A 23,686-nucleotide genomic window follows, 5' to 3' on the forward strand; every position below is an offset into this window, starting at 1 on the left:
TTTATGCCTCTGTCCCTTTGTTTCCTGGGGCAGTTGCTGGTGGCCCTGCTGCTAGGTTGGGGGTTGCCTGTTGTGCCCCCTCAGTACACTCACCTGGGTGTTGCCTGCCTTCTGGGCTGTTTTGGGATTTTCTGTCTTGACTGCTGGATGGAGAGGGTTCCACCTCCTATGTCTGCTGGCGGGTCTGTGGTTCCATCTGCTGGCTTCTCAGGTGTCTCTAGGGCAGTCGGCTGGGTCGGGCTATGGCCGCCTCACTTGTTCCCCTGTCCTTATGGTCCTGGCATGGTGTTGTTTTCCTGCCTGTTTATGGGCCTGGGGCTTTGGGTCAGGTGGCTGTGTACGTCTCTAGTTGCTCTGGGACCATAATGGGGTTTTGTCTTGACCCTTCTGAGGTTTGGTTGTGTTTTTTTTACTTTTTTTCTCCGGAGCTGTTTCGTCCACGTTTGGTCGACCCCCAGGTTGCGGTTGAGGGGGTCGTCCTTGGTGTGTGTTGTCTATGTCGGGCTCTCTCCGGGTCCGCCTGTTTGGTCTTTGGGTTCCCATGGACGTGGCCTTGGGGGCTTGCCTCGCTCCACCTTTGGCCCTCTCTGATTTCTGGGTCCTGTGCCAGTTCGGGTCTTGTGGAGTCTGCCCCTTGGGCTTTTTTCCTTGGTGGGGGTCCTGTTATTGGCCTCTTTTCCCAGTGAGTTGTTGTGCTTCGTGAGGTTCTGGCCTCTGGTCTTTCCCCTGTTTGTTTGCGTTTACAGATGGGCTGTGGGTTCTGGCTTCCTGGTCCTCCTGGTTGGCCTTCGGGTGGCTGGTGTTCTGGTGTTTGTCGGGCCTGTTTCCCTCTGGCCATGGGCGGGGTGGTGGTGCCTTTGATGGGCTGGGTTCCGCTGGTTGAGTCCCGGGGTCCCTTGATTCTTTGTGTGTGCCTCTGTCTTGACCTGTTGACTTGCCCCTGTGCCCAGGCTCCGGCTCCTTCTCCCGGTGGGTGCTTTTGGCAGTCGTCCTGTGTCTGTGCTGGTGGTTGGTACTGGACGTTCTTGCCGTAGGGCTTGGTCTTCCTCAGAGGTGTTCCAGTGGCAGTGGTGTCATCTGAAATCATCGGTGGTTGGACCTGTCAGATTGGTGGGGTCTTGCTCCTTGGTTGGTGCGTCTCCCCTTCCCTTGGCTTCCCTTGGGCTGTGTGGTCCTGTCCTTGGTTGGTCCTCTAGGTGTAGGCCTGGGCTCTGGTGGCGAGCCCTTTCCTTATTTTTTTGTGCTGGTCTGCAGTGGGTCCCCCCGGTTGTGGGGGGGGGAGGGGGGAGGGTTGGTGCCATTGTTTGTCCCTAACGATCTTCGTTTCCTGGTTGGGGCTGGTGGCTTTTTGGGTCCTCTCAGCTGTCTTCTGGGATTAGTTGCATGGCTTTTTGGCATTGTTGGGTGTTCATTCTGTTGTCTGCTTTGGAACACTCTCTGTCAGTTCTGCTGCCGTGTCTCTAGGGTGGTTGTGGGACACTGGGTGTTGGCAGGCTTTGGCATGTAGGAGCTCTTTTAGGCTTTTCTGGCCCTGTGGGGTGATCCGTCTGTTCTGGTCCTCCTTGTGCCTGTTGTTCTGGGGTTGCTGCAGCCCCCTTTTTTCCCTTCTAGGGTTTGGCCTTTGGGCTTGGGGTCTCTGTGGTAGGCCTCCTTTTCGGACTTGGTTTTGTTGGTCCTTGCCTTGTTGCCTTCATTCTTGTTTTCTGGGCTAGCTCCTTTCTGCTCTGCGTTTTTGGGGGTTGGGGCATGGGTGCCCTGCTTGTCCTTTTTTCTGTGGTTGGCTGCCTCCTTAGTGCTGCTGGTGCCTTCTGCTTTCTGGTTTCCTGGTTCTTTCGGCCCTTGGTTGTGTCCCTGTTTGTCTGTCCCTGCCTTTGCTGGTGTGTATGACCACTTTGGGTCTTCTTCCGTCTGTGGCCTCCTCGCTGGCCTTCTTTTGTTGGCGGTCTCTGGTGCTTCCTTGGCAGGTGCTCCTCCTCCTTTGTTGGTTTGGGTGTTCCCGGTGTGGGTTCGCTACCCTCAGGGTGGTGACACCATGGGTTTGCTGCCTTTTTGTTCGCCTTGGTCGTCTCCTGCTTGTTCTGTGGAATGCGACCCTGTTGTTTGGTTTGGAGTTTTGCGAAATGTGTGCTCTAGCCTGTTTGTTCCTGTGGTTCTCCCTTTTGCTTCGGTTCGGGTACTGCTTTTGGTGTGGTGTCCGTGGTGTTCTTTGGGGGTTTTGAAGGCCGGGTTTCTGGCTTTGGTATGCTCCATAAGTAAGGAATGGGAGGAGGACTGGAAGGACACGGTTGTAATGCCCTATGACTTACCGGCAATCTTCCTTACGCCCCTCCCTCCCTCCCGGACGGTCGGCCTTCCTGATTGGTGGCTTGGAAGTTCGGGCGGAATGCTGCATAGGCACTGGCTAAGTACTCCCAGTGGGAGGGGGTGGGAAGGCGTCCCAGCATTCCTCAGTTCTTTTTTTGTCAGGGAGATCCATAAGTAAGGAATGGGACGAGGACTACGGGACCAGGAGTAATGAAGATTATCGGTACATAATAGAGCATTTCTACATCCTGAAGAACAGAAGTACAGAAGTTAAAATAGGCATGTACCTACTAAGGATGGTGTTAAGATTAGAATTAAGTTACTTTATTCAAAAATAGGATTAGTACAATGCTATGACAATCAGTGTCCATGTCAGTCTCCATAATAAGTTGAGCACTCAGGTATACACCGACGTACAACCAGGAAACAATAATTGTGGGAGTTGTGCACAGACATTACTCTACAAGTCCAGTAAATAAAAAAGGGGGTGCGTTCTACACTGGCTAGGTTGGCAACTATAAAACTTAATCATTTTGCAAAAGTACACATATATGTGGAACCTTTGTCATAAAGGTATGACAAAGATAAAGATGAAAGAGTATGTCAGTATGTCACCAGGGACGAATGAATCAATCTATCAGGAAATTGGGTACCATTAATGCTAAAGTATGGCATTCTTTTAAATCAATAGGGCAGGTATTTAGAGCATTGTTTTATGTAATTTTAAATATGCTTTATGGGCATGACCTACACAGTATCTGCAAAGGGGTGAAGTGATATTGTAGACAAGTAAATGATTACTATTCCATAGTCAATTATAAAAAAATTAAAATTTACAATATATGTATTTGTATGACAAAAGAAACATCAAAAACAAGGGGCACAATTGACAAAAGTAATCTGAGACAAAATCCTAACTTTCGGTATTCACAGAAGGCATTTAGGAGTACTAAAGTTAGGATTTTGTCTCAGTCACTCTTAAGTTGTGGTCTTAAGGTAAATTTAAGACAAACTTAAGTTTAACTAAGACAAAATTCTAACTTTAAGACCTGGATTTTGTCTCAGTTAAACTTAAGTTTATCTTAAGTTCAACTTCAGACCAAAACTTAAGCTTAACTGATGCAAAATCCTAACTTTAGTACTTCCAAATGCCTTCTGTTAATACCAAAAGTCGTAAAGTTAGGATTTTGTCTCAGATTAATTTTGTGAATCGGGCTCATGGCATTTGTACAGCATATTCACCTGCCATGCATGAGCTTAGTGTGACTTTGCAACATCTTGGACATAGTTCAGCAGATTAAAAATAATAGGAGAATGTGTGTCATGTACAAATGTATGATTTTAGTAGAAACCATAGGTGGTGACTAAGTTATTCCATTCATCGAGTGTGTTGAGGTTGCCCTCATTTATATTGCGTTACAACAAACAAATGATGGACGGAATGCTGACAATGCATACATTCTCCCCCAGTCAAGAGATCTGGGTTAAATCCATCGTTCTTTTGCCCACTACACCACCCCAGTTTAGACATGGCCATATGCAAATCAGTCTTGAGTGGGAAGGGTATGCTCAGACGTGAGTCCCTTGCTCTCCATGCCACTGGAATCAAGCTATCCTGGCTGATGAGGGCTGAAAGCCCGAAACCGGTCCTAGGATGCTTGTTTCCAGTCCAAGGAGGACCTGGCTTGGCAGTTCGGGCTGGACTGTTCCCATGGGGCACAGGGTCAAGACTGATTTGCATATGGCTGGGTTCAAACTGGAATGGCATGGTGAGCAAAAAAACGATGGATTTAGGCCCAGATCTCTGTACTGGGGTGAATGTATGACATTGTTCTGCATTCTGTCCATCAATTGTTATTTTTGCATTTGTCACCCCGAGTGGGAAGGGTATGCTCAGACGTGAGTCCCTTGCTCTCCATGCCACTGGAATCAAGCTATCCTGGCTGATGAGGGCTGAAAGCCCGAAACCGGTCCTAGGATGCTTGTTTCCAGTCCAAGGAGGACCTGGCTTGGCAGTTCGGGCTGGACTGTTCCCATGGGGCACAGGGTCAAGACTGATTTGCATATGGCTGGGTTCAAACTGGAATGGCATGGTGAGCAAAAAAACGATGGATTTAGGCCCAGATCTCTGTACTGGGGTGAATGTATGACATTGTTCTGCATTCTGTCCATCAATTGTTATTTTTGCATTTGTCACCCCGAGTGGGAAGGGTATGCTCAGACGTGAGTCCCTTGCTCTCCATGCCACTGGAATCAAGCTATCCTGGCTGATGAGGGCTGAAAGCCCGAAACCGGTCCTAGGATGCTTGTTTCCAGTCCAAGGAGGACCTGGCTTGGCAGTTCGGGCTGGACTGTTCCCATGGGGCACAGGGTCAAGACTGATTTGCATATGGCTGGGTTCAAACTGGAATGGCATGGTGAGCAAAAAAACGATGGATTTAGGCCCAGATCTCTGTACTGGGGTGAATGTATGACATTGTTCTGCATTCTGTCCATCAATTGTTATTTTTGCATTTGTCACCCCGAGTGGGAAGGGTATGCTCAGACGTGAGTCCCTTGCTCTCCATGCCACTGGAATCAAGCTATCCTGGCTGATGAGGGCTGAAAGCCCGAAACCGGTCCTAGGATGCTTGTTTCCAGTCCAAGGAGGACCTGGCTTGGCAGTTCGGGCTGGACTGTTCCCATGGGGCACAGGGTCAAGACTGATTTGCATATGGCTGGGTTCAAACTGGAATGGCATGGTGAGCAAAAAAACGATGGATTTAGGCCCAGATCTCTGTACTGGGGTGAATGTATGACATTGTTCTGCATTCTGTCCATCAATTGTTATTTTTGCATTTGTCACCCCGAGTGGGAAGGGTATGCTCAGACGTGAGTCCCTTGCTCTCCATGCCACTGGAATCAAGCTATCCTGGCTGATGAGGGCTGAAAGCCCGAAACCGGTCCTAGGATGCTTGTTTCCAGTCCAAGGAGGACCTGGCTTGGCAGTTCGGGCTGGACTGTTCCCATGGGGCACAGGGTCAAGACTGATTTGCATATGGCTGGGTTCAAACTGGAATGGCATGGTGAGCAAAAAAACGATGGATTTAGGCCCAGATCTCTGTACTGGGGTGAATGTATGACATTGTTCTGCATTCTGTCCATCAATTGTTATTTTTGCATTTGTCACCCCGAGTGGGAAGGGTATGCTCAGACGTGAGTCCCTTGCTCTCCATGCCACTGGAATCAAGCTATCCTGGCTGATGAGGGCTGAAAGCCCGAAACCGGTCCTAGGATGCTTGTTTCCAGTCCAAGGAGGACCTGGCTTGGCAGTTCGGGCTGGACTGTTCCCATGGGGCACAGGGTCAAGACTGATTTGCATATGGCTGGGTTCAAACTGGAATGGCATGGTGAGCAAAAAAACGATGGATTTAGGCCCAGATCTCTGTACTGGGGTGAATGTATGACATTGTTCTGCATTCTGTCCATCAATTGTTATTTTTGCATTTGTCACCCCGAGTGGGAAGGGTATGCTCAGACGTGAGTCCCTTGCTCTCCATGCCACTGGAATCAAGCTATCCTGGCTGATGAGGGCTGAAAGCCCGAAACCGGTCCTAGGATGCTTGTTTCCAGTCCAAGGAGGACCTGGCTTGGCAGTTCGGGCTGGACTGTTCCCATGGGGCACAGGGTCAAGACTGATTTGCATATGGCTGGGTTCAAACTGGAATGGCATGGTGAGCAAAAAAACGATGGATTTAGGCCCAGATCTCTGTACTGGGGTGAATGTATGACATTGTTCTGCATTCTGTCCATCAATTGTTATTTTTGCATTTGTCACCCCGAGTGGGAAGGGTATGCTCAGACGTGAGTCCCTTGCTCTCCATGCCACTGGAATCAAGCTATCCTGGCTGATGAGGGCTGAAAGCCCGAAACCGGTCCTAGGATGCTTGTTTCCAGTCCAAGGAGGACCTGGCTTGGCAGTTCGGGCTGGACTGTTCCCATGGGGCACAGGGTCAAGACTGATTTGCATATGGCTGGGTTCAAACTGGAATGGCATGGTGAGCAAAAAAACGATGGATTTAGGCCCAGATCTCTGTACTGGGGTGAATGTATGACATTGTTCTGCATTCTGTCCATCAATTGTTATTTTTGCATTTGTCACCCCGAGTGGGAAGGGTATGCTCAGACGTGAGTCCCTTGCTCTCCATGCCACTGGAATCAAGCTATCCTGGCTGATGAGGGCTGAAAGCCCGAAACCGGTCCTAGGATGCTTGTTTCCAGTCCAAGGAGGACCTGGCTTGGCAGTTCGGGCTGGACTGTTCCCATGGGGCACAGGGTCAAGACTGATTTGCATATGGCTGGGTTCAAACTGGAATGGCATGGTGAGCAAAAAAACGATGGATTTAGGCCCAGATCTCTGTACTGGGGTGAATGTATGACATTGTTCTGCATTCTGTCCATCAATTGTTATTTTTGCATTTGTCACCCCGAGTGGGAAGGGTATGCTCAGACGTGAGTCCCTTGCTCTCCATGCCACTGGAATCAAGCTATCCTGGCTGATGAGGGCTGAAAGCCCGAAACCGGTCCTAGGATGCTTGTTTCCAGTCCAAGGAGGACCTGGCTTGGCAGTTCGGGCTGGACTGTTCCCATGGGGCACAGGATCAAGACTGATTTGCATATGGCTGGGTTCAAACTGGAATGGCATGGTGAGCAAAAAAACGATGGATTTAGGCCCAGATCTCTGTACTGGGGTGAATGTATGACATTGTTCTGCATTCTGTCCATCAATTGTTATTTTTGCATTTGTCACCCCGAGTGGGAAGGGTATGCTCAGACGTGAGTCCCTTGCTCTCCATGCCACTGGAATCAAGCTATCCTGGCTGATGAGGGTTGAAAGCCCGAAACCGGTCCTAGGATGCTTGTTTCCAGTCCAAGGAGGACCTGGCTTGGCAGTTCGGGCTGGACTGTTCCCATGGGGCACAGGGTCAAGACTGATTTGCATATGGCTGGGTTCAAACTGGAATGGCATGGTGAGCAAAAAAACGATGGATTTAGGCCCAGATCTCTGTACTGGGGTGAATGTATGACATTGTTCTGCATTCTGTCCATCAATTGTTATTTCTGCATTTGTCACCCCGAGTGGGAAGGGTATGCTCAGACGTGAGTCCCTTGCTCTCCATGCCACTGGAATCAAGCTATCCTGGCTGATGAGGGCTGAAAGCCCGAAACCGGTCCTAGGATGCTTGTTTCCAGTCCAAGGAGGACCTGGCTTGGCAGTTCGGGCTGGACTGTTCCCATGGGGCACAGGGTCAAGACTGATTTGCATATGGCTGGGTTCAAACTGGAATGGCATGGTGAGCAAAAAAACGATGGATTTAGGCCCAGATCTCTGTACTGGGGTGAATGTATGACATTGTTCTGCATTCTGTCCATCAATTGTTATTTTTGCATTTGTCACCCCGAGTGGGAAGGGTATGCTCAGACGTGAGTCCCTTGCTCTCCATGCCACTGGAATCAAGCTATCCTGGCTGATGAGGGCTGAAAGCCCGAAACCGGTCCTAGGATGCTTGTTTCCAGTCCAAGGAGGACCTGGCTTGGCAGTTCGGGCTGGACTGTTCCCATGGGGCACAGGGTCAAGACTGATTTGCATATGGCTGGGTTCAAACTGGAATGGCATGGTGAGCAAAAAAACGATGGATTTAGGCCCAGATCTCTGTACTGGGGTGAATGTATGACATTGTTCTGCATTCTGTCCATCAATTGTTATTTTTGCATTTGTCACCCCGAGTGGGAAGGGTATGCTCAGACGTGAGTCCCTTGCTCTCCATGCCACTGGAATCAAGCTATCCTGGCTGATGAGGGCTGAAAGCCCGAAACCGGTCCTAGGATGCTTGTTTCCAGTCCAAGGAGGACCTGGCTTGGCAGTTCGGGCTGGACTGTTCCCATGGGGCACAGGGTCAAGACTGATTTGCATATGGCTGGGTTCAAACTGGAATGGCATGGTGAGCAAAAAAACGATGGATTTAGGCCCAGATCTCTGTACTGGGGTGAATGTATGACATTGTTCTGCATTCTGTCCATCAATTGTTATTTTTGCATTTGTCACCCCGAGTGGGAAGGGTATGCTCAGACGTGAGTCCCTTGCTCTCCATGCCACTGGAATCAAGCTATCCTGGCTGATGAGGGCTGAAAGCCCGAAACCGGTCCTAGGATGCTTGTTTCCAGTCCAAGGAGGACCTGGCTTGGCAGTTCGGGCTGGACTGTTCCCATGGGGCACAGGGTCAAGACTGATTTGCATATGGCTGGGTTCAAACTGGAATGGCATGGTGAGCAAAAAAACGATGGATTTAGGCCCAGATCTCTGTACTGGGGTGAATGTATGACATTGTTCTGCATTCTGTCCATCAATTGTTATTTTTGCATTTGTCACCCCGAGTGGGAAGGGTATGCTCAGACGTGAGTCCCTTGCTCTCCATGCCACTGGAATCAAGCTATCCTGGCTGATGAGGGCTGAAAGCCCGAAACCGGTCCTAGGATGCTTGTTTCCAGTCCAAGGAGGACCTGGCTTGGCAGTTCGGGCTGGACTGTTCCCATGGGGCACAGGGTCAAGACTGATTTGCATATGGCTGGGTTCAAACTGGAATGGCATGGTGAGCAAAAAAACGATGGATTTAGGCCCAGATCTCTGTACTGGGGTGAATGTATGACATTGTTCTGCATTCTGTCCATCAATTGTTATTTTTGCATTTGTCATCCCGAGTGGGAAGGGTATGCTCAGACGTGAGTCCCTTGCTCTCCATGCCACTGGAATCAAGCTATCCTGGCTGATGAGGGCTGAAAGCCCGAAACCGGTCCTAGGATGCTTGTTTCCAGTCCAAGGAGGACCTGGCTTGGCAGTTCGGGCTGGACTGTTCCCATGGGGCACAGGGTCAAGACTGATTTGCATATGGCTGGGTTCAAACTGGAATGGCATGGTGAGCAAAAAAACGATGGATTTAGGCCCAGATCTCTGTACTGGGGTGAATGTATGACATTGTTCTGCATTCTGTCCATCAATTGTTATTTTTGCATTTGTCACCCCGAGTGGGAAGGGTATGCTCAGACGTGAGTCCCTTGCTCTCCATGCCACTGGAATCAAGCTATCCTGGCTGATGAGGGCTGAAAGCCCGAAACCGGTCCTAGGATGCTTGTTTCCAGTCCAAGGAGGACCTGGCTTGGCAGTTCGGGCTGGACTGTTCCCATGGGGCACAGGGTCAAGACTGATTTGCATATGGCTGGGTTCAAACTGGAATGGCATGGTGAGCAAAAAAACGATGGATTTAGGCCCAGATCTCTGTACTGGGGTGAATGTATGACATTGTTCTGCATTCTGTCCATCAATTGTTATTTTTGCATTTGTCACCCCGAGTGGGAAGGGTATGCTCAGACGTGAGTCCCTTGCTCTCCATGCCACTGGAATCAAGCTATCCTGGCTGATGAGGGCTGAAAGCCCGAAACCGGTCCTAGGATGCTTGTTTCCAGTCCAAGGAGGACCTGGCTTGGCAGTTCGGGCTGGACTGTTCCCATGGGGCACAGGGTCAAGACTGATTTGCATATGGCTGGGTTCAAACTGGAATGGCATGGTGAGCAAAAAAACGATGGATTTAGGCCCAGATCTCTGTACTGGGGTGAATGTATGACATTGTTCTGCATTCTGTCCATCAATTGTTATTTTTGCATTTGTCACCCCGAGTGGGAAGGGTATGCTCAGACGTGAGTCCCTTGCTCTCCATGCCACTGGAATCAAGCTATCCTGGCTGATGAGGGCTGAAAGCCCGAAACCGGTCCTAGGATGCTTGTTTCCAGTCCAAGGAGGACCTGGCTTGGCAGTTCGGGCTGGACTGTTCCCATGGGGCACAGGGTCAAGACTGATTTGCATATGGCTGGGTTCAAACTGGAATGGCATGGTGAGCAAAAAAACGATGGATTTAGGCCCAGATCTCTGTACTGGGGTGAATGTATGACATTGTTCTGCATTCTGTCCATCAATTGTTATTTTTGCATTTGTCACCCCGAGTGGGAAGGGTATGCTCAGACGTGAGTCCCTTGCTCTCCATGCCACTGGAATCAAGCTATCCTGGCTGATGAGGGCTGAAAGCCCGAAACCGGTCCTAGGATGCTTGTTTCCAGTCCAAGGAGGACCTGGCTTGGCAGTTCGGGCTGGACTGTTCCCATGGGGCACAGGGTCAAGACTGATTTGCATATGGCTGGGTTCAAACTGGAATGGCATGGTGAGCAAAAAAACGATGGATTTAGGCCCAGATCTCTGTACTGGGGTGAATGTATGACATTGTTCTGCATTCTGTCCATCAATTGTTATTTTTGCACTCATTTATATTGCAGCATGTTATCTATTTGCAATCACGTTACCAAGGATTTGTGGTAAGTTATCTCCCTCGCCAGTCACTTGCTACCACATGTAATTTCACTGTTGCCAGCCGCCAGAAAGTTAGTGACTGAGGATGAAGAGTTACTGGGCACCTAATCCTTCTCGCATGCTGGTTATTTTGAGCGTTCATTGTTTGTGTGATCCGGCCTATGTAGAGAAGGTAACAGGGGCGTTAAATTGCATAGACCCAATTCAAATAATTATAGTTACAAAAGTTTTTAAGCAATGGTTAACTGCATTAGGGTGAAACGTCCTTTTTTTGGACAAGAAAGAACACATTGGTCAATTACCTCGTATGAAATGTCCTCTATAGTGGTTGCTCCATAAAACATTGAAATACTTTGGTTCTTGAATTTGTATTAATTGTCTTGCACTATACGTCCCTTCATGTTGTTGTCCTTTTTGAAGTTAAACATGAGGTAGCCGGATGCAAAAATCACTTGTTTTAAGGATCACCAAGGATTGTTGATTATTTGCCCAACTTTAATACACAAGTGGCTGAAGCTGATAACAGAAACTCTTCTGCCTGTTTGCAAGTTTGCATTGTGGTACTCATGGCTGATGTACATGCAGCTCGAAATTCCAGATCAGGGTCGAGCTAAGTTCTGGTTCTGGAGCGGGGTGGGAACTTGGAGTGAGTACTTACCAGCTGCAGCAGCGTGGTAGCAGCAGCAGGTGACAGGAGCCCGGGAGCTCAGTGCACCTGCGAGAGGGTTCACTGATAAAACTATTAAAACAAAAGTAAAAAGTACATTTCGCTATACAAAAAATACAACGGTAGGGAAACTGTTGGATAACGAAATAATTAAATTTACTACTCCAACTGCAATGAGTGCAACAGTAGGGAAAGCGTTGGATAGCGGAGGGGTAAAAATTACTATTCCCACTTCAAAGAGTGCAACAGTGGGGAAAGTCTTGGATACCTGAGGGGTACAATTTACTATTCCCACTCCAGTGAGTGCAACAGTAGGGAAAGTGCTGGATAGTGGAAGAGTAAAAATTACTATTCCCACACCAGTGAGTGCAACAGTAGGGAAAGTGCTGGATAGTGGAAGGGTAAAAATTACTATTCCCACTCCAGTGAGTGCAACAATAGGGAAAGTATTGGATAGCGGAGGGGTAAAAATTACTATTCCCACTCCAATGAGTGCAACAGTAGGAAACATTTTGGATAGCGGAAGGGTGAAAATTACTATTCCTACTCCAGTGAGTGCAACAGTAGGGAAAGGGCTGGATAGCGGAAGGGTAAAAATTACTATTCCCACTCCAGTGAGTGCAACAGTATGGAAAGTATTGGATAGCGGAGGGGTAAAAATTACTATGGGAGTTCCTTACCCAGCAGTTGCGGGTAAGAGTCTTTCTTTTGATTTATGTTTGCACATCAACACAGCTAATAAAGCCACTGGTTATATATTATTGGTTCTGTTCCCATTAGGTACAGTCACCTCCTGAAGAAGACGAACCAGGAGTATTATTGGTTCCGTATTTCTGATTTTTTTCACTAAGACACTTTAGCAGCAGCATCTAAATAGGTCCTGACGAACGCCTTGCCTGACCTTGGGGTATTATGGCTGAAACATGTTGACCACGAATTTCCACCACACACATGCAGTTCAAATCCATACCGCAGGTGCACTGTTTTTAATCCTGGCAGGGAGTACATTTAAATAAAGCTCGTATTTTATCCTCTCTAGCTAGTTTTATTGTCACATCCTTCACATTTATTTTTCTTTGCGCTGCGCCCTCACTCACACTCTAGTTCTCATTACTTGTGGATTTAGAATATCCTGGTAGAGTAGACACCAAAACATCCCTGAGCTCCTCCCTCTCAGAGAGGGGGTTGTAGCCCTCAAAGGAACTAGGTTTATCCTTTGAGAGGAGAATCCCAAATGATGAAGCATGTCACCTCTGGTGAGTGAGGGATTTCGTCCTGAAAAGGGAATTTCCCACAGCTAGGTCTGTGTGATATAGTCTGTGGCTTTTGTGCTTTCTCTCCCCCACTTCCCCCCTTTTTTGTTTCCTTTTTCTGTTTGAGTAGACCCAAGGACTTCGCCTTTCTTTGACGTATAATATTGGGGATACAATCCTATGCAGGTCTTTATATTTCCCTAGGATCCTCCTGCTTAAATCCTTTTTTGTGTTAGTAAAAATTACTATACCTGCTCTCTCCGCGTCTGGTGGCACTGGCAATAGAACCATTGGTGGTTTGGGTGCAAAGGGATCTATCCACCTGGGGTATTAAGGTAGGTGGAAAGCCTCAGGTAATATTGCTGTATGCAGATGACACATTATTGTATGTATTCACATCCCGAGAGGCAGTGCCGAAACTGTTGCGGGTCCCAGAGGAGTTTGGAAATTGCTCTGGGCTGAGACTTAATAGGGGTAAGTGATTACTTTTTCCTCTGGCTAGGCTGGCTGATCAGTCGGTGGAGTCGCTTCCTCAGTTGGGACTGAAATGGGAGACCAAGCACTTTAGGTACCTGGGAATTCAGGTGGCGAGAGAGGACCCACAAATGTTGCAACTGACTATTTACAAAATGTTGGAGGCCTTAAGTGTTATATGTCCAATACCGAGACGGATATTTAGGCCATTGGACTCCCTGTTGATAGAACTCTACTGGGTGGGAAGGCGAAGCAGAGTAGCGCTTACAGCATTTAATCGTACTTATGAGGGAGGTGGTCTTTAGGCCCCCAGAATGGAGCTATAATATTATGCGGCCCAGCTACAACACGCGACCAGGTGGTTTGCAGAGGGGGACTACTGGGAAAAGAGGCTCATATGTGACAGAGTGCCAGCATCTGAATTGATGACTTTATTTATGGAAGGGGCAGGAGCACTGGAGACGGTACCTTATGTGGTCAAGCAGACGGCCTCTGTGCAGCAGTTATTTGTGAAGTGAATCCTTAGGCATGCCCCATTCCATTGGGAACTGACTATGTGGGAATTGGCCCGGTCCAGAAAGCAATGGCCAACATGTCATTCAGGGCGTGGCAGGAGGGGGGATGTAATGCGCTCGCTGACTTGTACCCGGGGGAATGCTGTATTACATCTGAATTGGCTTGCAGGTACTTTGGGTTGGGTCAGGGACAGGGACAATATCTACAACCTGCTGCCTTAGCCAATATATTTAAGGAGATATGGCCACAACTTACTCCAACACTAGATACCCTACTCATGAGTGGAACAGGCAGGCACGTAGTATCTATGCTATACAGGTTAATGAGGGCGGTCGTCAGCTCTTCCCCACCGGCCGCATATGAGGCTTGGAAAACAGACTTAGTGGAGCCATTGGAGAAAAAGGACTGGAAGGTGGTGGGGGCACTCACACACATGGTCTCCTGCAATGTTTGGTTTCACTTAATCCATTACAACAACGTCTATAGCACACATCTGACCCCGGCAAGGATACATCGCATGTCACCCTGTAAACCTAATTCAAGCCCCAGATGTCATAAGGCGGGGCACGTTTTCTACATTTGGCCTGGGAATGTCTGAAGGTGGGGGGTTTTTGGTCGGAAGTGGTGCAGCTAATAAGGGGAAAGGTAAATAACAAAATTCAAGTAACGCAAAGACACTGCCTCTTAGGGCTCATGCGGAAAAGCAAAAAACAGAGCAAAATGGGGTATAGACTAATAGACTACAGAGCTGCTGTTGGTGCTGGCGCGATGTAGAATAGCAATAGTGTGAATGGGAACGCGCGTTTCGGAGGTTAAGACGTGCTTAAGAGATGTGCATGAGTGGACACTAGCCGAAGAAGTACATATGAAGAAAAGTCATAAAGATGAGAAGTTAGAGGAAGATGTAAGGCTCTGGAGGGAGTTATGCCGTGACTTATTGGCTGAGGGGTCCCAAACAAATCTGCAACACTAATATAGGGGAAAATGATGGGGGCTCTGAGTGAAGGGATGAGGAGGACAGGGAGCACAATGTAGCGAATTTCCAGTACAGGCTTCAGGAAAATGGAAGGGGAGGTGGGGGGTTGCAGAGGGCCAGATGTCTTGAGTCATTACCACTGTAATTATCATGTATGTATTGCTTTTGCTCCCTGCTATGTGCACAACCATGGCTTTGCTGTTTTTTAAAAATTTTTAAAGTTAAATAAAGTTTATAAAAAAAAACTAGGGCCTCATCAAGCCATATTATGGGGGTCCTTTGGGGTATGCTCGCAATCCATCAAGGGGCAAAAAACATCGCACTTTAGTTGGACTCTTGCACTTCAATACTCGCACTTTATATAAATGTATTCTTGATAGGCATACTGACCAATTTTTAATTATACATTACTGTGAATTTGAATAACTTCTATCCCCACCTCATGGCTCAGATCTACATGTGCTCTGTAAATCATATTATGCTGCTGATAGCGCTCAACACCATTTTTTGACCTCATCGAAATCCCAAGAGGTGACCCCGCTGCAAGACTCCTTTTCTAGTTTGAGGACTAGCTCTTGAATGACATTTCCGCCTTTGTATTTTAATTGGGGCCTCATCACGCCAAATCATGGGGCATCTTGGGGGAATGCCCGTAGTTCATTAAGGAGCAATAATTGCACTTTAGTTGCACTGTCGCACTTTTATGCTCACACTTTAGATAAATGTATTCTTGATAGGCATACTGACCAAATCTTTAATTATAATTCTCGACAAATTTTTATAATTTCTATCCCCAGGTCATGGCTTAGATCCACACGTGCTCTGTAAATTCCACTATGCAGCTAATGTGTACAAAGTTTACCAACATTTACCTCCAGCTCATGGCTATGATCTCCATGGGCTCTGGAAACTCACTTATGCTGCTGATGTGTATTAATGAATTATTGGATTTATTGTAATGATTTTAAATAATTGCACAATAAAGAATTGTTCTTCTCTTCTTCTTCTGCCTGTTTCCTTTCTTGGATAAGGTGTCAGTAGTTTGTCACATAGACAATACTGTGGTATTTTTATCTTCCATAATTTGCATAGTTATCCTCTTGCAAGGAATCTGAAGTAGCTGTTTTATATTTGTAGTTTATCGACATGTGGACTAACTGTATAAATGGCAATCCATCCTAGAGCGCCATTAAGTGGTCGATGGGGTATGATTTTAAGGTGCTAGGGCTAGTGGATTTCCTGTAACAAAAAATAAGAATGTAGATATAAATTGCATAAAACTGGCCCAAATACAATGTGGTCATTAATTTCCATTTTTGTGTTGTTCTCTAAATAAGTACCTTAGCTACACCTTAACTAGAATAATTTATGCATGGAAAAAACTTGCTTTTTTATTTTAAAATATGTTTATCGACTTTTCATTGATATTGGTAATTCAACAGTGACACAGTAGTGATACATTGTCAATTCACTACTAGGAGTCTACTACAGTGTCATCATTGGTAAACAACACAATGTATGACTCTCAACAGGATCCCCTCCCCCACCACTGACAGAACTCCAGTCTGGACCGCAATTAAATGTAAAAGTAAGGGGATTCTGTGATAGACGGACACAATGCTACAGGTATCACGATGATCACTCCCCAGTCAACTCTCTCTCATGCTCCTCCCCCGCCACAGACTTTCTAGAGAGTAATGGGAGATCCATTTACCCCATATTTTATAGAATTTCCCTGGGCAGCCCCTGTTGAGATAAGTCTCTCTCTCGGCTATCATGTACATGTCCATAGCATTTCTCCATTCCTGAGCTGCAGGGCTCTCCGCCAATCCCCAGTGGCAGGCTGTATCCCTTTAAGCTACTACCAAAGCCAGGTTTCAGAATATTAGGTGGGTTCATGGCAAATCGAGGCCACATGGAATCCCCAGAACAATAGACTTAGGGTCCATAGGGAGGGGAGAACCAATCACAGCAGACAGTTTCCTCGTGGGAGTTCTACAGTACCTTTGGATTCTGGGGCAACTCCAGACTATGTGTAAGAAGGAACCTTCCCATGCAGCATAGCAAAAGCAGGAGGAGTCAGGCACTCTCCCCAAAACGTGAAAATGTCTTCTTTCACAGCAGGCTTTATGTTGGATTTTATATGGAATCAGCAAGAGCTGTGCCTTTAGTGCTACTTCACGGGGGTGCATCAGGGCTGCTTCCCAATCAATATCCTCCAGTTCCCCTACATCCCTTTCCAACTTTCTCCTTAAGCCTTTCAATTGATCAGTTTAATTATTAAGGAGGGTTCGGTAAATGAAACAGATCGCCCCCTCCCAAGGTCTTATTAAGTAGCCGCCTCCCAAGCGGTCCAAATTCCGGAACTCCCTCTCCAGGGAGCCACTCAAACACTTGCTTTTTTATGATAGTATTTTGTCCTATTAAAGTCTATCAACGTGTGTGGCTAGCAATATTGCAAGTATACTGTAAGTTAATTTACCATATTATGTTATATCCTTTATTTCTGAGTTCCTTAATTTTACATAGGATACAGACCATAGCCCTGTCCTGGGAGATATCACTGAACTTTTCAATAAGTTCCTACAGTTTAATAGCCTACAGTTACAGAAATGTCCTACCAAGTACAATGATAGATTATGTTGGACCTAGCTCTTGTTGCAGTAGGTCTGCTGATTCATAACGTTCAGAAAGCAGTTGTCAATATTAGGCAACTCAAGAGCACTAAATTGATATTATGACCTTAATTGGATGACCTCTAAAAGGATTTGCCTTGATACTCTTGAATTTTCTTCACCCTCTATGTATTTTATTTGTTTAATTTTTAGTTTTTGTAACCATGAGATGTGTGTTTGGGAGAAAAATAAAGACCATTGAATAGCTAGGTGGTTCAGAGAACCTCATGGAGGACAGGTTCCATGTAATGTTCTTCTTTAGCAATGATCAATGCCTATATGACACAATCAGGGTTTACTGAAACCACTGTGTTTGGATTCTAATTGCCTCTTTTTACTCTTTGGTACAATCACGTATGTGCGAAACTGACAAAATCACAGTCAACTGGTGTCACTTGTTTTAAATCAATGTAACTTAGGAAGCATTTTGGCAAAAAAGGAAGTTCCTTTTCAGATCATAACCTAAATATGATGTCTCAGACATGGAATAAGTAGATGTAGTTGAACTATCATCCCAACAAATTCCATTTATCTAGGATTTGCTGCAATAAAGACACCCAACGAGCAGTTGTAAAACAATGAGGAATATGGAAAGTTACAAATGCCTAAAACACTTTCTCATCTCAGTTTAGACTGCTTTGTTGACATAGTCTGCTATCCTACCATGTCTAGCTTGAGACCACAGGAAAAGCCACAGCTATGTTTCCATCAAACTCTTGGCATCAGAGAAGTTGTTCTGGCAGTCAAATTGCTGCTTCACTGCTGTAGAACTCACAGCAACAGTCTTGTTCTTTCTAAAAAGGGTTGTGAAGACATTCTCTACTTTTTGTGACAAAATCATCCACATTTTCATGAGAAACCTAGATTCTTTTCAGCCAAAACATAACTACAAAAGTCCCAAGAATTTAAACTCCTCCATCCAGTGTTTCCTCATCTTAACATTCTCACCTCATCCCTGCAACAGACCATTGCCGTTATCAGATCTGTGATACATCAGATATACTTGTGTCACAGGCCTGTTTCAGTCTTTGAAAAGCTTGGCATGAGCACCTACCCAACACATTTACTTATTACCAACAAAATTCCTGCATAGTGGCCTCTTCCAGTAAACCTAAAAATAATATTGAAGTTCCTCAAAGATTGCATGGCTCTATGTGGGTTTGCACCATCATGCACCTATCCCTCTTGTGTGGCTGAACCCGATTCCAAGGCCTGCAACATGGGCCTCTGTCTAGAGTGACACAACGGGTAATAAAAAAGAGTTGGAATTAGCTTGGGGTGAAATCTAAATTACACGAGCATAGTTAGGCTAATTTAGGAATGTTATGTTACACTTCATCTGTTAAATTCCTAAAATTACACCATTATGCCACATAGGGGCCGATTACGATCTCGTTAGGAAAGCATTCCGACCGACTCGGTTCCGGAATGCTTTCCAAACGAGTCGGCCGCGAGATGCTTGAATGACGGAGTACGATGCTTTGTATGTTAACTCCCACCGACTTGTCCAGAGATCAATCCCTCCTACCGATCAGTCCGGAAACCAGCCTGAAGCGACTAACTCATTTGAAAACGCAGAAAAATAGCATTGCAGGCATGAATCAGACTTGGTTTCCGAGTGAACAGATGACGATGCGTACAATGCGGTTTGTGAACATTGCCGGTTTGTGTCACAAAAGGCAACTGGAAAATGTCAAATAATGTCAAAACAGGCATTGGCAGCGCCCCAAAAAAATTAAAACCCACCAATCCACCTATAAAAAAGGCCAAACAGATGACCATGATCTTTTGCAACAACAAAACGGATTAGCGAACACATGCATAGCCACTGATTCACTGCTCTTGACCTCATACACACACTTCACCCACCACACAACTTGCACACATTTTATTTTTACTAAAGGACACCCTCAAACACACACTCTTTGACTTATTTACACTTACCCTCACCTTCACACTCAACCCCACCTTCATCTTCACCCTCACCCATACCATGCCCCCAAAGAGCCACCGGAGAATCACAGAGAAGGAGTTGGAAGTGCTTGTAGATGAAATTGTCAGAGTAGAGCCACAGTTATTTGGAAACCTAGTCCAACAGACCCCCCTGTCCCAGAGAACTATTATGTGGGAGAGGATAGTCAACAAGGTGAATGCTCAGGTACCTTGCCTGCGCACAATGATGATATCAGGAACAGGTCCTATGATGTGCGAAGGAGCGTCAAGAACCTGATTTCAAGAGAACACGCCCTGAGTCAGCAGACTCACAATGGCCCTCCTGCACCACCCGTGCACTTCACTTCCTAGGAGGAGAAGGTGCGTGCCATCCTTCTGCTGGAGGGCGTCCATGGAATACCAGTAGCACCAGAGTCTGGTGAGTACCTACTCAACTGGCCACTAATGTTACCAATTACACATCCACAGACATCACTGTGAAGGATACAGTGATACAAATGACTGTCAGCAAAGGGATAAAAATATAGAGCAAATCAGCATGTGATGTGTATGTCAGATTGACAAACAACATACCTGCAATTAAATTGAAAGTTTAACATTCTCCTAACTTGTACATACGTCTTACAAACTCACAGCACCTGTTCATTGGCCTGTGGGGGTACAAAAGCAACATGGGTTCCATCAATTGCTCCAATAACGTGGGGTATATGTCCCAAGGCGTAGAATCCACCCTTCATGTCAGATTACTCTCCTGGTGTGTTGAACTTGATGTACTGGTCCAGGTGACGGAGCAATGCCTCCAACACATCACGCAGGACATGGCTGAACATAGTCTGCGACATGCCACCAGATGTTGCCACAGTATACTGGAAAGCACCAGTAGCAAATAAATGTAAGACAGCCATGACCTTCACCTTGGGGGTCATTGCAGTCTGATATGTGTGACCAGGCATCAAATCTGGTGTCAACTGGTTAGCCAACTGCTCTACTATTGGCCTGGTGGAACGATATTTGTGAATCTGGTCACATTCCTCCATGGACTGCAGGTCTGGGAAGGGCCTGTAGACTGGTGGTCGTCTGTGATACCTATGCATATAGTGTAAACACAATTGCTGTCAGATACAAATATACACAATAACATGCATCATTACAAACAGAAAATGAAATTTGAGCCAAAAATAGACTATGGAACATTTGCAATACATGTTTGAATGTATACGGTTGATCTTGGATACATATCACAGCATTATGACCCTTGCCAGATCTGTTACAATGGTATAATCACACAGTAATTTTTGTGACATACTGACAAATTCACTACTGTCCATCACTGTTCATGTCAATCAATCATCACATATGAAACTAGTCAACACAATATAAGCTGAGATATAGGTGTGTGGCAAGAATTACATACTTAAAATGTACCCACATAAGGATCAAGAATTGACAGATATGTGGAACACCACATATATACAGAGGCCCACTCTGAAAATTATGCTCACTACTGTCCAGGAAGTACACTGTCATGTTGTCAGGTCAGCATCACACATACAATTACATTTACAAGCCATGAACTTTTTGGAAGTTGCATATATGATGCTTTAATTCACTTGAGTCAGGGAGAACAAAGATACCCTGCTAAAACACCCAACACACAAATCATTTGTTTGGGTGTATATTGTCACGGTCTAATCATTCCACTGTCAATGCTTGAACCATGAATCATGCACATTTTATGTATAGGCAGAAATCACATTGATTCCACACTGGGTCACAGACTCACGTAATGCCATGAATATGTCAAAATATGGACTTGTACATGCCCATGGAGCCATTGGCACTGTGACCAAGCCAAGAAGGGTAAATGGAAAACCTAGGTAAATTGTTGGTATTAGCCGCAATTACAGTGTGTCATGTGCCCCTCAAATTTAGCTGCTCATGGATGTGTGAGCTATGCATATAAAGGTCCATTTTAGCTGTTAAAAATATAAATATACGCATGGAATGCTCAAAACATACAACAATCACAGACGTTTCTGCCCTGCAGAATTAACATTCAAAAGACGCGGTAGCTGCATCCGAAATAAATCTGTCTCAGCCATTGCCTAATAGTTATTTTGGTGACAGACGTGAGTGAGTATCCAAAGGAATTGGGAGCCGCATTCGAACCGATTCAGTCACAGCCTTTGGCTGAAAGTTATTATGGTGACAGACATGGGTGAGTATTCAAAGGAAGCGGTAGCCGCATCCGAACGGATTCGGTCACAGCCATTGGCTGAAAGTTATTGTGGTGACAGACGTGGGTGAGATTTCAAAGGACGCGGTAGCCGCATCCGAACCGATTCGGTCACAACCATTGGCTGAAAGTTATTATGGTGAGATGCGTGGGTGAGTATTCAAAGGATGCGTTACCACATCCGAACCGAATCGGTCACAGCCATTGGATGTTGGTTGTTATGGTGACAGACGTGCATTTCAATTCCAATCTTCATCGAGTGTAAACCGACTCTGTAACCTCCCATCAACAATGTATCGAAATCACTCGCAGTCCGATGTTGAGTTTTTGAGCGTTGCAGTAGGAGTGTTGTTTGCAAGCAATGTAATGCATTGGACAGATTCGGATAATGCGACCAACGCGAACCTATCACTTTTGCAGCATGGATTTGAGACCACCTCTGCTGTTTAGATATAAGTCTGTCTGTTCCCTAGAGACTTCACTTGCCTGCACTACCTGCATCATTCCTGCACCTCCCCATCTCTCTGCTGCTGCTACCACATCCTCTGGGAGCTACCTACCATGGCACGTACAGATGACAGTGCCCAAGCTTTCAGTGAGGAGAAGAACCAGGCCCTGTTGAACACCCTCCTGCCACTGTACAGCCAGCTCTTTGGCAAACCAGAGGAGCAGGTGAGTGATGATCACAGCGCATTTTTTTTGGATATGTGCAATTACCATGCTATACTACCATTAGGAATCTCATTTGCAAGCATGTAAAATGCTATCTGTGACTTTAAAAGTGTGTAGATAATTGTTGGGGGCAGGTACACTGCTGTAGAAGTGTGTGTACTGGGCTGAAAATCTTATCACTCTTCTTATGGGACAGAGTCATCATTGAACCCAGGACAACTTCACAGAATGCCATATGCCTAGCCCTTAGACATTGTTGCCAAACTGAGCATTAACAGTGTGTACAGGTGTCTGACTCAGAAACATGTTGCATGTGCACTAAGGTTCTGTCACCATGTCATCCTTACAGGTCAACCCGCATGAAAAGGCCAGGATTTGGAGGACCATCGCCAGGAAGGTGCACTCCGTGGGGTTGGAGCTTCGGCGCGTCCATCATTGCCGCAAGAGGTGGCAGGACACTCGTGGCTGGGCCAAGAAGATTGCAGAGGTCCAGCTGGGCGCCCAGCACTAACCACTCACATGCTCCGCATCTTAGCGGTGGTCTTCCCTGACCTAGATGGGCAGTTGAAGGCAAAACAGAAGCATGGACTGGGTGAGTATGTGCCTTTTTGCACACCTGTGTTAGACATGCGTGTTACAGCACCTTAGCCTGCTGCCCCTTTTACTGGTTGTAGTAAGTCAGCCAAATCCACAGATCCATTTTGTAAGATGCATATGCACAGGGATCAATTGATGCTCGGTTATGTCCCTTTAATCAGGGTGATGTCAGTCAGCAATGTTCATGGAAGTGACCATAGTGCCATACTCATGTGATAACCACAAATCACAGAAACATGTGCATGGAGGTAAGCTTCTGGAGTAATGCAAGTGCCCAACATGTGCCAGCACATTGGCTAATGTATGACCTGTTCTCAGTGTGGTTTCCACAAATGTGTAAGGCATGTTGTTATTGGAGCAAACAAGTGTGAATAGGCCATGCTGTGCATCCCTGCAGCAGGAGACATCACGATTGAGGCCTTGGTGAGTTTTGCTTGCTCGTTGTGCCACTGTTAGGTTCCAGCTGTGCTGCTCTGTGTTATCAAATGTATTCCATAGGCCAATTACAAGTATGCTAATTCTGGTCATCTGTCACACTGGCCTGTCACATGATTGTGTGAAAGATTCTATTCACTCCATTCAAAGGAGTGAATCCATGTGTCTGACTCTGTAACACTGACAACACATGCCATTCACAGACAGACACAGGTGGTCACTGCTTGGAACATGACGGAAATTGTGAGGTCCGATGTTAGATACACATTCACAACAGTAGCCATGTGAGTATCTGCTGTTGACTGTACATACTTGGGGCTTTGTTAAGCATGCGTATGATGCATCACTGTCAGCCTCAGAGGTGTGAAATATGCATCGTTCTGAAGAGAATCAACAAATGCGATGGGAAAGAAGAACACCCGGCTTGCTCCATTGAAAGAGCACAGTCTCCACCTCGCTTACCTGGAACGAAGAAGTGACTATGTGGTCTGTGTGGCAGCCGGTGCACGGCCAGTCCTGGCGGTGCTGAGAGC

This window comes from Triturus cristatus, chromosome 4_2 (genome assembly GCF_964204655.1).
Source record: "Triturus cristatus chromosome 4_2, aTriCri1.1, whole genome shotgun sequence".
Classification (NCBI taxonomy): domain Eukaryota; kingdom Metazoa; phylum Chordata; class Amphibia; order Caudata; family Salamandridae; genus Triturus; species Triturus cristatus.